This window comes from Hyla sarda, unplaced genomic scaffold (assembly GCF_029499605.1).
Source record: "Hyla sarda isolate aHylSar1 unplaced genomic scaffold, aHylSar1.hap1 scaffold_161, whole genome shotgun sequence".
Taxonomy (NCBI): domain Eukaryota; kingdom Metazoa; phylum Chordata; class Amphibia; order Anura; family Hylidae; genus Hyla; species Hyla sarda.
In genome coordinates, this window is record NW_026608246.1 from 291,049 (window position 1) to 308,512 (window position 17,464).

Here is a 17,464-nt window from a genome sequence, read left to right on the forward strand (position 1 = left end):
TGCTTCAGCCCAACCCTTACAGCTTGGAGATCGAGTGTGGCTTAGGAAATTTCCGAGGACGCATAAGCTCGATTCCCTCTGGGAGACAGAACCCTATACCATCACTGCAGCGCCATATCCTGACACGGATGTCTATGAGGTGCAGAAGGAGGGATTTGAATCACAGGTGGTCCACAGAAATAGAATTAAATTGTGTCTCAAGGAAGATTTACCAGTGCCGCCTCCTCCTACTCCCCCAGCTGCAAGACCGGTGAGAGAATATGATCCGGGAGAAGGGGTTCATCCATCAATGGACATTCCAATGTTCTCCCCTCATCAGCCTGCAATGTTCTGTGGTGTACTGTGTCCAGCTCCAGTCCAACCATCTTGGATCTTCTCGTCCAGCGCTAGTCTATCTCCAGTGAGAGCTCCAAGCAACTCAGAGCCTTATTCACCCATTCCAACGGGTTCTCCTAGTCCAAACAGGGATCTAACTCCTGCTTCCAGCCCTCAAGCTGGTCCCTCAGGGACGGAGGTTTTCAGAGAGTTGTTGATCAATGAAGTTCCTGATAGCCAAGAGGTGGTATTGCGTCAGTCTCAAAGGTCTACTCAGAGTAATCTACCTCTCAGATACCAAGACTGACTTCCAAATAATTTCATGTACACATAGTGCATATCCTCACTTCTCTAGTGTACTTACCTCACAATCATTTCTGTACACAAAATAAATATCTCACACTTCAAGCTTCAAGCTAACGCAACACAAAACTTTAGGGACTGCAATGTGTCATTATTCAGTTCCATACCACTGTTTGTGCACTAACTTGTTCTTTTTCTTTCTACGGGTTCAGGATGCTCTTCCTGGCCAGAAGGCGCTCCTGCAAGCCTAAGTGTATACACGTATTCAGTAAGGTAACCTAAGTCAGGTTTATCTAGAAAGAGTTCTAGGGATAAGTGCGTGTAGCCAATGGACCCTAGTAGCCAGGTATTGGTCAGACAGCCTCAGGCAAGCCAGTACATCACCAGTGTGCATAACAGGTAACTAATGTTGAATAAATAAAAACAAAGTGAGATTCAAATGTCTTAGTATGTAGTTGCTCTCAGCTTAGCATACATCCTTCTAACAGTTTAGTCAAAGCAGAAAAAAAGTAAATAATAAAAGTCAGTAAATGATAGGATGTATCTCATGTGAAATTATGTCATCCTGTTCGTGAATTCATGGACAATACAATCCTGTTCATGAGTTTACTAGCTTCCCATGTTTGTATAGTAAAGTGATATAGTATAATCTTGTTATAAGAATATAAAAAAGAAATAACTGTTTTAATATTTAGAGCTTGTAAGGACTTTTATAAAAAGCAAGGACTTTTATCTAAAGCAAGGACTCTTTTGTTATGTGTTGATACTGCCTGACTAAAAGGACATTTCAAATTTATGCCCAGCACTGTTTAAAAAACTTTCAGTAATTTGTCCCTCTGTCTCAGGGGACAGTCGTCAAGGTCGACTCATTTCAAGTAAGGGGGTTTGTGGTGTCCCGGTACTGTACGAGTACTTTACCTTGTGTTATAAGTCCCCAAAGTCAGAGTTCCTCCGTACTGATAGGATGCTCTTAGTGGGATAACCCCTAGTCACCTCTTCCTTCTTTAATTTTATGTATATATTATATATAATGTATAGTGTAAATGTTGCTTCCACGACCTTAGGTCACATGATTGATAATTATATTGCTAAGGTTAGATTGCTAATTATATTCTACTAAGGTTAAGGACCTTCCAGGTCTGGTGCTCATGTCACGTGTTGTACCACAATGCTTTGTATTAGGACTGACAGGTCTGGGGGACCAATAAGCTTGAAACCTGCCCCTTTAGATATAAGGGCGCTGTTATCCAATCCTCGCTCTCTTGGTTCCTGTACTGCAAAGCAGTAACATCTCTCTTGTTTCCTGATCATCTCTAGAGAAAGCAACACTCCGTACAATTCTGCAAGAGAACTTAGGCCTGAAGCCTGCTAACTTCAGCCGAATACAAAACCGTGAGTTCCATCTAACTCAATCCTAATCCTACGTGACTGCTGGACCTAAACAATTCCCCTAAATCCAGTGGAACAGCGTAAAGCAATTACTTCAAGCTTATTCCCTACAAGGTCCCAACCAAACCTGTGAGGAACCAAAAGTCCGGTACTCTGTAAAGACTGTTACTATGTTTAACCCCTTAAGGACACATGACGTACTGGAACGTCATGTGTCCACTCCCGATCTATAACGCGGGGCCACGGCGTGGCCCCGCGTCATAGCGGGTCGGGCCCGGCCTCTAACAACGGCCGGGACCCGTGGCTAATAGCGCGCGGCATTGATCGCTGTGCCGCGCGCTATTAACCCTTTAGACGCGGCGTTCAAAGTTGAACGCCGCGTCTAAAGTGAAACCGAAAGCATCCCGGCTAGCTCAGTGGGCTGTTCGGGATAGCCGCGGTGAAATCGCGGCATCCCGAACAGCTGACAGGACAGCGGGAGGGCCCCTACCTGCCTCCTCGCTGTCCGATCGCCGAATGACTGCTCAGTGCCTGAGATCCAGGCATGAGCAGTCATCCGGCAGAATCGTTGATCACTGGTTTCTTATGAGAAACCAGTGATCAACATAGAAGATCAGTGTGTGCAGTGTTATAGGTCCCTATGGGACCTATAACACTGCAAAAAAAAAGTGAAAAAAAAAAGTGAATAAACATCATTTAACTCCTCCCCTATTAAAAGTTTGAATCACCCCCCTTTTCCAATAAAAAAAAAAACACAGTGTAAATAAAAATAAAAATAAACATATGTGGTATCACCGCGTGCGGAAATGTCCGAATTATAAAAATATATCATTAATTAAACCGCTCGGTCAATGGCGTGCGCGCAAAAAAATTCCAAAGTCCAAAATAGTGCATTTTTGGTCACTTTTTATATCATTTAAAAATGAATAAAAAGTGATCAATAAGTCCTATCAATGCAAAAATGGTACCGTTAAAAACTTCAGATCACGGCGCAAAAAATGAGCCCTCATACCGCCCCATACACGGAAAAATAAAAAAGTTATAGGGGTCAGAAGATGACAATTTTAAACGTATTAATTTTCCTGCATGTAGTTATGATTTTTTCCGGAAGTCCGACAAAATCAAACCTATATAAGTAGGGTATCATTTTAATCGTATGGACCTACAGAATACATATCAGGTGTCATTTTTACCGAAAAATGTACTATGTAGAAACGGAAGCCCCCAAAAGTTACAAAACAGCATTTTTTTTTCAATTTTGTCGCACAATGATTTTTTTTCCCGCTTCACCATAGATTTTTGGGCAAAATGACTGACGTCATTACAAAGTAGAATTGGTGGCGCAAAAAATAAGCCATCATATGGATTTTTAGGTGTAAATTTGAAAGAGTTATGATTTTTTAAAGGCAAGGAGCAAAAAACGAAAATGCAAAAACGGAAAAACCTCCGGTCCTTAAGGGGTTAACCTGCATAAAATCTGCAGTAAAGTTATCTTCAGTTTACTAAAATTCCAGTTGTGGACAATCCTTTATTCCTCCCTATCATTCCTAGGACGGGTGGCGGTAGGATATATATATATATATATACAGAGAGGAACCTGCACCCTAGCGTCACGACAGTTAAGGGTTAATCCAACACCCTTTCATCACTGCACAGCTACACCCTACCTACCTTGCACCCCCAAGCTATCACATGTCCTCTTTTTTTTCTTCTTTTAAATATCTTCTCCTCCTTTCCCGTGTTGATTCCCTTTATGTATATAAAGTCTCTATCATATCCCCTCAGTCTCTTCTTTCTTCTATACATGTTAAGGTCATTTAACCTTTCCTGGTAAGTTTTATCCTGCAATCCATCTACTAGATTAGTATCTTCTCTGAACTCTCTCTAGATTATAGATATCCTTCTGGAGATACGGCCTCCAGTACTGCGCATAATACTCCAAGTGAGGTCTCACCAGTGTTCTGTACAGCAGCATGAGCACCTCCCTCTACTGACAATACCTCTCCCTATACACCCATGAGCACTTCCCTCTTTCTACTGCTTATACCTCTTCCTATACATCCATGAGCACTTCCCTCTTTCTACTGCTTATACCTCTTCCTATACACCCATGAGCACTTCCCTCTTTCTACTGCTTATACCTCTTCCTATACACCCATGAGCACTTCCCTCTTTCTACTGCTTATACCTCTCCTTATACACCCATGAGCACTTCTCTCTTTCTACTGCTTATACTTCTCCCTATACATCCAAGCATTCTGCTGCTCTATTACATTGTCTTCCTACCTTTAAGTCTTCTGAAATAATTTATCCTAAATCCCTCTCCTCTGATACTGAGGTCAGGACTGTGTAAAATATTCTATATTCTCCCCGACAAAGGTTTGCCAAAACGCCGCGTTGGGGTGGTGTCACTCCGGTATCCTGTGCCTGTTTACTACCATGTACGAATATGTATATGATTCCTACCTTGATTTTTGCATTATTTGCACTATATTTACGTTTACATTTATTTGCTGCTATTACTTAGTGCATAATATGAAACAGAGCTAACATGCAGCAAAGGCACTTTTGTATGATATCTGAGTGACACCTGTATTTTATTATCATCCCCTCCTGGGTGGATATCCTCCTATTTTAATGTAATTATATGTTAATAAAAATTGTGTATTATGCTTTACAAATTGATAAATGACTCCAGTTTTTCTTTGTTTGCCTATTTCTTCAACTAGTAGATCATCTAATTCTTTAATTTGTCCTGGTGGTCTATATATTACACCTACACGAGTTACTGCATGATTACCAAACTGCCTCTATGTTGGCCTCACTAACTTGTATTAGGTTAGATTTTATGCTATCTTTCACATATAGGGCCCCTCCTCCTCCTTTCTTGCCTTCTCTGTCTCTTCTGTATAAAGAGTATCCTGGTATGGATATGTCCCAGTCATTCCTTTCATTAAACCATGTCTCAGTAACAGCCACTAAATCTACATTCTCAGATGCCATTATTGACCCAAGTTCATTGATTTTATTACCTAAACTGCGGGCATTTGTAAACAGGACTCTGAGCTTGTCATTTCTTAACTTCTGGGTTACTGACATGTTCACATATGCAAAAGTCGTGAATCACCTGTGGGGTATTAAGGTTCACTTTACCCCTTGTTACGTTCCCCGAGGGGTCTAGTTTCCAAAATGGTATGCCATGTGTTTTTTTTTTTTTTTTTTACTGTCCTGGCACCATAGGGGCTTCCTAAAGGTGACATGCCCCCCAAAAAACATTTGTCGCTCCTTCCCTTCTGAGCCCTCTTCTGCGCCCGCCGAACACTTTACATAGACATATGAGGTATGTGCTTACTCGAGAAAAATTGGGCTTCAAATGCAAGTAAAAATGTTCTCCTTTTTACCCCTTGCAAAAATTCAAAAATTGGGTCTACAAGAACATGCGAGTGTAAAAAATGAAGATTTTGAATTTTCTCCTTCACTTTGCTGCTATTCCTGTGAAACACCTTAAGGGTTAAAACACTTTCTGAATGTCATTTTGAATACTTTCGGGGGTGCAGTTTTTATAATGGGGTCATTTGTGGGGTATTTCTAATATGAAGACCCTTCAAAGATTTAGGTTTGTCTTTCAGTAACTGGGACTGGTTCACACTGTCGGCTTTCTTGAATGCTTCCTCCATAACTTTCTCTGTAACCTTTATTTTTAAAACGCTCTTTACTTGAAAGTTATTAATGCACAAGTATAATCGGTCCCAGCAAGCGGCGAGGTCCTTCTGTGTTCCTGGCCACCTCTCTGGGATTCTGGCCTAGCTGTGGAGATAACACCTATCTGACCTCCGTAAAGCCTCCGTTAAACCATAACCTGGTCGTGGACTCTCATTTCACTGCCTAGCCATTGGGATAGCGGAGATCTCATTTGGGTGGTTCCTGATACCCAAAAACTACTCTGGCGTCACGAACATTAGGGGTTAATACCATCTGCCCCATCCACCTACATCACTACACCCCATGGTCCCGCTATTCACTGTGGCTCACCACAACTTTGGCATCACGAAAAGGGTACGGGTGTGTGCCTTAACTACTTAACCACCAAGTCACCGTTATCAAGATACGGGTGTGTGTCTTGTGCAATATACCGCAAGTCCTCCCCCCCCCCCCCCCAGTCCGAAATGTGGCCAAGTGAGAATCGCATGCAGTTGTGAAAAAGTTTGCCCCAGAAAATTGTACAGGAATGTGTTAGTGAAGTGTGTCTTTACCGTGGCATGGATAAAGTAGTGGGGGAGGTAAAAGAAAGCCTGTTAAGTGTTATTGCCAAGTGTGGGAAGTCAGTACCTGAGGGGGTTAAACAAAGTCCGATGTTTCGCAGCTCAGCCCTGTCAGTCCCCAGCGGTGAGGCCTCTTCAGTGTGAAAGCCAGAACTAAAGATCTGCCCTGTGGGGGAAGATTTTACCAACTGGACCAAACAGGAAGTTCCGTGGGCGCAGCCATATTGAAGGTTCCGGCGACTGCGTCCGGCTCAGCAATATATCGACAAGCACCTGCTGCAGCACAGACTCTGCACAAACCAACGATCCTCCGCAACAAATCTCCAGCACCGGAACCGGTCAGTGTTAACCCCTCACTGCCCAACGAAGTTCACGGGCACTTGCTGCATAGCAAGGGAGACGCTACCCGGAGTGTTCCTGCTAATCAAGAGTTAAACCACTGCAGTCTATTGCCATGCATCTTAAAGAGACAGCGCACTCAAGTGACAGCACACTTAAACCCTCTTAAAGTGGCGGCGCACTCAAATCTTCTCAAAGTGACAGCACACTCAAATCTTCTTTAAGCAACAGCGCATTCAAGGAGATCAACAAAATGTCAGCACCCAGCTCTCCAGATCAACTCGGCAAAAGTGCCCCTCCATCACCAGCAGCGGAAACATCTGCTACACCAGCGGTAGGGGTCCTGCCGATCCCGCTTGCAGTCCATGTCAACCATGTGGGTGCCCCAGCAACAGCACCAGTATTTCTGCGGAATCCAGTCTTTCCTACCTACAATGGAGACCCCTTCACCCTTAGGGATTTCAAGGAGAAGATTCAGAGTTTGCTTGTCTTTTACTCTCTCCCTCCTAATCAACAGTTGCCACTGCTCACAGGACAACTACAAGGACCAGCAAGTCCGCACCTGGCCCGCCTCAGAGAAGGTGACGGTAGAGCAGATCTTCGAGGGGTTGTATCAGGTATTTGAGTCACATTCTCGCCCCAGTGTCCAATACCCTACCAGCCTCCACAGCCTCAGAACTTCAGTTTCAAACAGGACATTGATCAATTGACTAGGGCTGTGAAGAAGCTTGCCAGTCAGGCCGTTCAGGTCAACTGTGAGCTGCCCCACCTAAGAGACCTGTATCTGCTCCTGCCCCTCGTCAAGTTAACCCCCACAATAATCCACCCAATAGGCCCCCTAGGGACCCAAAGGCCGTTTTGTACCTACTTCAACAAATCTGGACATTGGAAAGTACAATGTTGGGATTTAAACTGATTTCCCCTGAGGTCGCAGACCGGCCCTCAGGAAAGCAGATATCAGGTCCAAACCCAGAACAATCTAAGTCAGGACTCTTATTATACATTCGCGCCCTGCCCCTATGTAAAAGTCACTGTAGAAGGTATCCAGTTGGAGGCGCTAATAGAAACGGGGTCACAAGTGTCCACTATATCTAAAGACATGTTTTACAAGTACTGGAATGCTAATTTGTTGTGTGAACCTGATGATGTTGATTTTAACCCCTTAAGGACCTGGGGTTTTTCCGTTTTTGCATTTTCGTTTTTTCCTCCTTACCTTTAAAAAACCATAACTCTTTCAATTTTGCACTTAAAAATCCATATGATGGCTTATTTTTTGCGCCACCAATACTACTTTGTAATGATATCAGTCATTTTAGCCAAAAACCTACGGCGAAATGGAAAAAAAAATCATTGTAAGACAAAATTGAAAAAAACAAAACACCATTTTGTAAATTCTGGGGGCTTCCGTTTCTACGCAGTACATTTTTCGGTAAAAATGAGACCTTCTCTTTATTCTGTAGGTCCATACGATTAAAATGATCCCCTACTTATATAGGTTGGATATTGTCGCACTTCTGGAAAAAATCATAACTACATGCAGGAAAATTTAAACGTTTAAAATTGTCATCTTCTGACCCCTATAACTTTTTTATTTTCCTGCGTATGGGGTAGTATGAGGGCTCATGTTTTGCGCCGTGATCTGAAGTTTTTAGCGGTACAATTTTTGTATTGATCAGACTTTTTGATCGCTTTATATTCATTTTTTCATGATATAAAAAGTGACCAAAAATACACTATTTTGGACTTTGGAATTTTTTTGTGCGTACGCCATTGACCATGCAGTTTAATATATGATATATATTTGATATATTTTTATAATTCGGACATTTCCGCACACGGCGATACCACATATGTTTATTTTTATTTACACTTTTTTTTTCTTTTTTAAATGGGAAAAGGGGGGTGATTCAAACTTTTATTAAGGAAGGGGTTAAATGATCTTTATTCACTTTTTTTTTTTTTTTGCAGTGTTATAGCTCCCATAGGGACCCATAACACTGCACACACTGATCTCTTATACTGATCATTGTTATCCCATAGGGACCTATAACACTGCACACAATGATCTCTTATACTGATCATTATTATCCCATAGGAGACTATAACACTGCACACACTGATCTCTTATACTGATCATTATTATCCCATAGGGACCTATAACACTGCACACACTGATCTTTTATACTGATCATTATTATCTCATAGGAGACTATAACACTGCGCAGACTGATCTCTTATACTGATAATTATTATCCCATAGGAGACTATAACACTGCACACACTGATCTCTTATACTGATCATTATTATCCCGTAGGGACCTATAACACTGCACACACTGATCTTTTACATCGTTCAAGACATGGAGATGCCCTCATTCTACCAGAGGTTTGTGAGTCAGAATGCTGCAACCACCCACGAAGAGAGTGAACCCAGGTCCGAGAAGGTCCAGGAAGACCTATATACCTGGAAAACTCTGGAAGACGAAAGTCGAGTCCTGGGGATCTTTTGGACTACCTGCTGATGAGAAAGGTACCAACCCATCTATGCCGAGCTCAGAGCGACCAAGACTTGAAGCGTCTATGGCGACAAAGGAAGCGACTGTTCATACAGAAGCGGGGGGGTTAAAGTTCGGTTCCCCCGTTCTGCCCACCCACAATAGTCCTGGCAGAACGGGGGAACTGACGGTGACTGGCGCCGGAGGTCCACTTACCATCGGCGGCGGGCAGCAGAGGACGGAGGTGCGGCGATCTGTCATGTATTTTGGACACTTAAACAATGAATCCCTATGTTTAATATGCTTCATAGCATAAGAGCATGATGTCGGCCATTTTGTGTATAACATCAGTAGGCCAATTTCTGATTTACATCTTTACTGCATCTCTAAATGCCAGTCTGGGAGTAGAATACTTCTTGTCTACTTACTTTATTTATGGTGTTTAGACAAGAGAGTGATAAGGAGTCTGGTTACATTCTCTAAAACATTCACACATGTGTGAAAGAGACTTACATCAAACTCTTTATCTCTTCAATAAATTCCAAATGTCTAATTGGAGACTCGATGTCTATGAGGTTTGATTACTTATAGGTTTCAAAAAGTAATCCCTGTCTGTTAATTATTGGTCCATTCGTCAAAGTGTGGAATGTTGGTTACATAGTTACATAGTATGGTTGAAAAAAGACATACGTGAAGGGTAGGGGTGTGGCGCGATATTGGGGAAGGGATGGGATTTTATATTTCTTCATAAGCATTAATGTTATTTTGTTCCAGGAATGTATCTAACCCTGTTTTAAAGCTGTTAACTTTTCCTGCTGTGACCAGTTCCTGAGGTAGACTGTTCCATAAGTTCACAGTTCTTATGGTAAAGAAGGCGTGTCGCCCCTTGAGACTAAACCTTTTCTTCTCCAGATGGAGGGAGTGCCCCCTCGTCCTTTGGGGGGGTTTAACCTGGAACAGTTTTTCTCCATATTTTTTGCATGGGCCATTTATATACTTATATACGTTTATCATATCCCCCCTTAAACGTCTCTTCTCAAGACTAAACAATTGTAACTCCTTTAATCGCTCCTCATAGCTAAGATGTTCCAGGCCCCATATTAGTTTAGTCGCGCGTCTCTGCACCCTTTCCAGCTCCACAGTGTCCCTTTTATGGACAGGTGCACAAAACTGAACAGCATATTCCAGGTGAGGCCGTACCAATGCTTTATAAAGGGGGAGTATTATGTCCCTGTCCCCCGAGTCCATGCCACTTTTTATACATGACAATATCCTGCCAGCCTTGGAAGCAGCAGCCTGACATTGTGCTATTCTGTAGTCTGTGATCTACAAGTCCCCCAGATCCTTCTCTACCAGTGACTCTGCCAGTTTAATCCCCCCTAAGACATACGACGCTGCAGGTTATTAGTACCCAGATGCATAACTTTACATTTATCCACATTGAACCTCATTTGCCAAGTGGATGCCCAGACACTTAGTCTATCCAAGTCATCTTGTAACTTATGCACATCCTCTATAGACTGTACTGTGCTACAAAGCTTGGTGTCATCTGCAAAGATAGAAACAGAGCTGTTATTACCATCCTCTATATATATACAGCCCCCCTCTATATACACAGCCCCCCTCTATATACACAGCCCCCCCCCCTCTATATACAGAGCTGTTAATACCATCCTCTATATCATTGATAAATAAATTAAACAACAGCGGGCCCAGTACTGAACCTTGGGGTACACCCCTAATTACCTGGGACCAATCAGAGTACGAATCATTGACCACCACTCTCTGGGTACGATCCATGATCAGTGTTCAATCCAGTTACAAACTAAAATTTCCAAACCCAAAGACCTTAACTTACCTGTCAGACGTCTATGAGGGACAGTATCAAACGCTTTAGGAAAATCCAGAAACACTATATCCACAGCCATTCCTCTGTATACACAGCCCCCCCTCTATATACACAGCCCCCCTCTATATACACAGCCCCCCCTCTATATATACAGCCCTCCTCTATATACACAGCCCCCCCCTATATACACAGCCCCCCCTCTATATACACAGCCCCCCCTCTATATACACAGCCATTCCTCTGTCAAGGCTTCTACTCACGTCTTCATAAAAGCAAATTAGATTGGTTTGACAATATTACAGATATTACTGAACTTAGTTCTCTAAGAACTCTTGGGTGCAATCCATCCGGTCCTGGAGATTTGCTTACATTTACTTTACTTAACTTACCTTGTACCATTTCTATATTAAGCCAGTTCGGTACATTACATGATGTGTTACCAGCACTGACCTGAACATGATGTGTTACCAGCACTGACCTGTACATCATGTGTTACCAGCACTGACCTGTACATGATGTGTTACCAGCACTGACCTGTACATGATGTGTTACCAGCACTGACCTGTACATGATGTGTTACCAGCACTGACCTGTACATCATGTGTTACCAGCACTGACCTGTCCAATGTCAGCTCCTTTTTCCATAGTATATACAGAACTAAAGAACCCATTCAGTAGCTCCGCCTTCTCTTGATCGCCTGTGACAACCTCCCCATTATCATTATTAAGGGGTCCTACATGCTCTGTCCTTGGTTTTTTTGCATTTATATATCTAAAAAAATATTTAGGATTAGTTTTGCTTTCTTTGGCCACCTGTCTCTCATTATGAATTTTTGCTGTTTTTATTACATTTTTACAGATTTTATTAAGCTCTTTGTACTGTTTAAATGTTATCGCTGACCCATCAGATTTGTATTTTTTGAAGGCTATTTTTTTGTTGTTTATTGCTCTTTTAACATCATTTGTCAGCCATGTAGGATTTAGTTTTAATGGTTTATATTTGTTCCCCTTTGGTATATATTTAGCTGTATAGTTATTTAGAGTTGATATAAAGATGTCCCATTTACCTTCTGTATCAGTATTTGAGAACCCCTCCCCCCAGTCTATGTCCTGTAGTGCAGCCCTCAGCCCAGGGAAATTTGCCTTTTTAAAGTTATATGTTTTTGCCTTCCCCGCCTGTCTTTGTTTTCTACATTTTAAGTGAAAAGTAACTATATTGTGGTCGCTATTCCCAAGGTTTTCCCGCACAGTTACATTACCAACCAGCTCTGCGTTGTTGGAAATGATCAGATCCCACAAGGCATCACTTCTTGTTGGGTCCTCCACAAACTGGCCCATAAAATTATCCTGCAATAAATTTAGGAATTGTCGCCCCTTTGTAGTTTTAGCCAACCCCCGGCCCCCAATCTATATCTGGATAGTTATAATCTCCCATTATTACCACTGTACCTGCCCGGGCGCCCTCTCTATTTGTTTATACAGCCGACCTTCTATCTCTTCAGTGATATTAGGGGGTCTGTAGATTACACCAAATATTATTTTTTCAGTATTTCCCTCCTTTTGTAATTCTACACAAAGTGATTCCACTGACCAATTATTGACAAGTTAACCCTTAATGGCAATGATGCTAATTGCTTATGCAATATCAACCCCCAGTGTATGGGTAGGTGACATTACACCACAGGAAAGGCATTATGGGTGATATGCTCAATGCATTCTGGGTAGTATAGTATAGTATTCCAATTTAGGAGGTTGTGTCTAACTAATTAAAAAGTCTGGTAAACCAGATGTTAGCTCTCTGGAGCTGAATACTGAACTGGTCTGAAATGTTCTAACTGAAATCTACTGAGAACACAAAGACAAAGAGATCCATAAGATGGAAGCCATGTGAGATCCCAGATGCCGGACTGATTACACGGTACCGACCCAATGGCTATCCCTGACGATGAGATGGACCGTTCAGTGTTCCTCAGAGCAGAAGTAAGTTTCTTACAAAGTTTTGGTAAGAGACACAAAAATGGTATTCCATTTAATTAAGACCAATTGGGATAATGTGGATGGAATTATACCATTTAGATTGGCGAATAAATTAATAAAATAAAATAATTAATTATTTCGATATTGAGATCATAGTTTTAGGATATTGTGAGACTTCATTTTACCCTCAGAAAAATCAAGACTCATAATCTATCAAAGCATTAAATAATTGCTTATATATATTGATAGAATTCCTACTCGCCAAGCTAAGTCTTATAACTATATTTCCCACACAGGAAACTTGTTTCAAGTTCTTCCTCCTAAAATATAGAACAAGATCATATATCTCTGCTAATTGTCTTAATGTCTTCCCAAATCATGTATAGAAAAATAGTCCAGAATGGGGGAGAAATATATCATAGTTCTTCCATGTATATATTCTTAGATGGATTTCCCCATTCTTGGAATCATGTGATTTGTAGTGGTTAGAAGGGGGCGGGGAGTGTATTAAGCATTCCAGATTGGTGTCTAGGATTAAGATATTGCCCATCTTAATATCATGAGGTTCCTCTGAATTGAGTGATATGTAACCCCCTATACCATCTAAAGGGAGTACTTGGCTTAATAAAACACCTATAATTGGTAACTTTCCCTGTGGACATTGCAAGGCGTGCACTAACATGATGAAAACTAAAGAAATTCTCAATGAGAGGACAGGTAAAATACATACCATTCGTAGCTTCATTAACTGTAGCACTTGTGGTATAATTTACTTGGCAATTTGTCCATGCCATAAAAGATACATAGGCAAAACATTCTTTTAAGAAAAGAGTGTTAGAACATCTGGGAGATGTCAGAAACAATAGAGATACCTCCCTGGCTCGCCATATGAATTCTGTACATAGTGACTGTTATGATCATCTTCTGTTCATTGGATTAGAACAAATTCATCCATCTCCAAGAGGGGGTGATTTTGATAAATTATTGCTTCAGAAGGAGTGCAGACTTATATACGAAATGGGTACGATGGAACCTATAGGTCTCAATGACCAATTAAGTTTTGCTCCCTTTTTTATAGGTCTGGCCATGTGGGGATGATACCGGTTATGGTGACAAGTAGGCAGTGAGTGGAGATCTTAGTAGATCTATCAGCTAGTGTCACCAAACTAGTAAGGGAGTGACAGGACAAGTAGGAGGCACGAGAGCGGGGTCCGCCCTTATTAGGGCGATAACACTGCCTAGGGATCAGGGCATCAGTTAGCATAGGGTAAGATCAGGTTCCCTAGGCCCAGTTAACTGCCACTCCATCTTTCCCTGATAGCCTCCCCAACTGTATCATCCCCACTTTGTCAGGTCAATACCTGAACTGTATCTTCCTCCCTATATATTTTTATCTATTATTTCTTAGTTGGCCAGTAACACAATTTTTTCTTAGTTGGCTAATTATATACTCTGGTCTGTTTTGGAGGTTCACAGATATCCCCTTAAGAATAGGGACATTCTCTGGAAACTTTAGTGAACTGAAACAGGGGCCTCACAACCCCTTGTCTTTTTTGTTCATAGGGGGGGGGGGGGGGGGGGGTGGTTTCGGAGGCATGAGCCATTTTTTAGGGAATACCGTTCATAATCCCTTTGAGAAAGTTACATCAGTGGATTTGTCCGGGTTGTCTCCAAAGAAGGAGGGACCCAGTGCCTGTATTATTTAATTAGGCACCTTAGCGTCCCGGTCCTTTCCACTGATATTTACTTATTAATCTAAATATAATATCTACCCCTCAAAGATGTATTCCGTATAGCTCCAACATTAAACCCCACCTCTCCACCATATAGGGCCATTTAGAGGTGCTTAGTAGCAGAGAATTTATACATATTTGGGTAGCATCTCTTAATAAGCTCCAATTTTAGGCTGTTTAGTACCCTAGCATGTGATCATAATTGGTGCCGGCCACCGAGGAGTTAATGCATTTACTCCTCTAGCCGCAAATCACATTCTAACATACCTGGCCCCGAATACAGAAGTGACGAGCGGTACTTAGTCCCGCCCCCTATGAGCATCAGAGAGGCGGGGACAGACGACGTCACACTGGGGCGCCAGGATATGACGCCAGACGCCAAGGATCCCGGCAAGGTAGCGCATAGAAGCCGGTCGGACTGTTACTGGCTCCCTGCCACTGCGGGTTTGCGCACCTTCCAGGATCCTGTAATTGGCGGTTACATCAGCGGACTGTGAGTAGCGAGTGGCGGCGATACCGCTATTCTTTTGCAGGTGCCGCGCAGCAACTCCTTACAGGGATATTTGTTGTATTCTTTCTTTAGGTACTGGGAGACGGACCACGGACTGTGAGTGAGAGCCCTCTACATGAAAGGATATTATACTGTACCTGATCATATGGGCTGACTGGCTTTATGTATCTTCTTTATAGGTTATCTCCTTCGGATCCGCTGTAATTACACCCGCATAGTGGCACCTAGTATCGGGGTGCCACATGTAGATCAATTACACCCGCATAGTGGCACCTAGTATCGGGGTGCCACATGTAGATCAATTACACCCGCATAGTGGCACTTAGCACCGGGGTGCCACATGTAGATCAATTACACCCGCATAGTGGCACTTAGCACCGGGGTGCCACATGTAGATCAATTACACCCGCATAGTGGCACTTAGCACCGGGGTGCCACATGTAGATCAATTACACCCGCATAGTGGCACTTAGCACCGGGGTGCCACATGTAGATCAATTACACCCGCATAGTGGCACTTAGCACAGGGGTGCTACATGCATTTACCTATGTTTATATATTGAGTGACGCCATTGTTATCTCTTTCTACATATATCTAGATCTCTCTATCTCTCTAGATCTCTATCTCTCTAGATCTCTATCTCTCTAGATCTCTATCTCTCTAGATCTCTATATATATATAGTTCTCCTGATGACGCTCTAGATTAGGGCAGAAACGCGTAGAGAACGGTATATATTCATATAAACCCACCGGATTGGTGGCGCTCTGAATACTGGTAAATCCACCATACGGGTGGTAACCTTGAGTGGATCCTGTGTATTAGTTTTTAAGATGGTGTTGGTTCACAATCACTTCAGTGGTGTATTTTAAAATATATATATTAAAAGTTATATTTTAGTAGCACTCCCCTCACTTTTTCCTAAAAAGTTTTTTTGCTATTTGAGATTTAACCTTCATCCAAGGATGATGAGAATTGACTCTTGAACCAGGAAAATACATTTTTTGCTTCATGCTGCAGATGGAATCTGTACATCCATCCTGCCGGGCTTCTTCAGGAAGTGACTGAGCAAACTCTATGGGGGGATTTCCTAGCCCTCTTAGCCACTTGATGACTGGACATCTATGATAAGCACATACAGTGATCCCTCAAGTTATATTAACCCCTTAAGGACCAGGCCATTTTTAACTGTAGGACCAGAGCGTTTTTTGCACATCTGACCACTGTCACTTTAAGAATTAATATCTCAAACGCTTTTACCAAATATTCTGATTCTGAGATTTTTTTTTTGTGACATTTACTTTATTTTGGTGGTAAATTTTCGTCGTTACTTGCATCCTTTTTGGTGAAAAATCCCAAAATGTCATGAAAATTTAGCATTTTTCTAACTTTGGAATATCAATTTTCCTTACAAGTAGAGAGCTTCAAATTTTTTTTTTATTCACAAATACAATATGTCCATTTTATGTTAGCATCATAAAATGGACATTTTTACTTTTTGAAAGAATTAGAGTGCTTCAAAATAGAGCAGCAATTTTCAAAAATTTCATGAAAATTGCAAAATCTGAAGGGACAGATGTTACAGAACTACAACTCCCAGCATGCCTGGGCAGTCTAGGCATGCTGAGAGTTGTAGTTTGGCAACATCTGGAGGGCCACAGTTTGGGCACCACTTTAACAGATGTTGCAAAACTACAACTCCCAGCATGCCCAGACAGCTTTTTGCTGTCTGGGCATGCTGGGAGTTGCAGTTTGGCTTTCCTAGTGGTTGCCACAGTAAAGATCACATTACTTTCACTTTCATTTCCCCCCCAGCCCCCCCCCCCCCCCCCAAGTCGCTTCCCTACCTGATCCAGGATCCAGCAGTCAGCAGCGACGATCAGCTGTTCCCAGGCATCTTCTCCCCATGTTCCCTGCGACATCCAGGGGTGGGCAGAACAGGGAGTTGCCATGGCAACCCACTGTCCTGCTCTGCCATTGGTCAGAAACAGTTCTGACCAATGGCAGGGGATTGGAGGAGATGGCAGCACTGCGACCTCACTCCTACCCTGCAAGATGATCCGGGCTGTCACTGACAGGTCAGATCATCACTATTTTCCGGGCTGATCAGGTCACCGGAATAGCAGAAAATCGCATGTCTGAATTGACATGCGATTTTCTGCAATCGCCGACATGGTGGTCGTGGGGGGGTCTCAGGACCCCCCTCGGCGTTTGCCTCGGACACCTTCTGAACGATTTCAGCAGGCGTCCGGTTTCGCAACCCGCCCGTTGCGCGGCGGGATGCGAAATTCC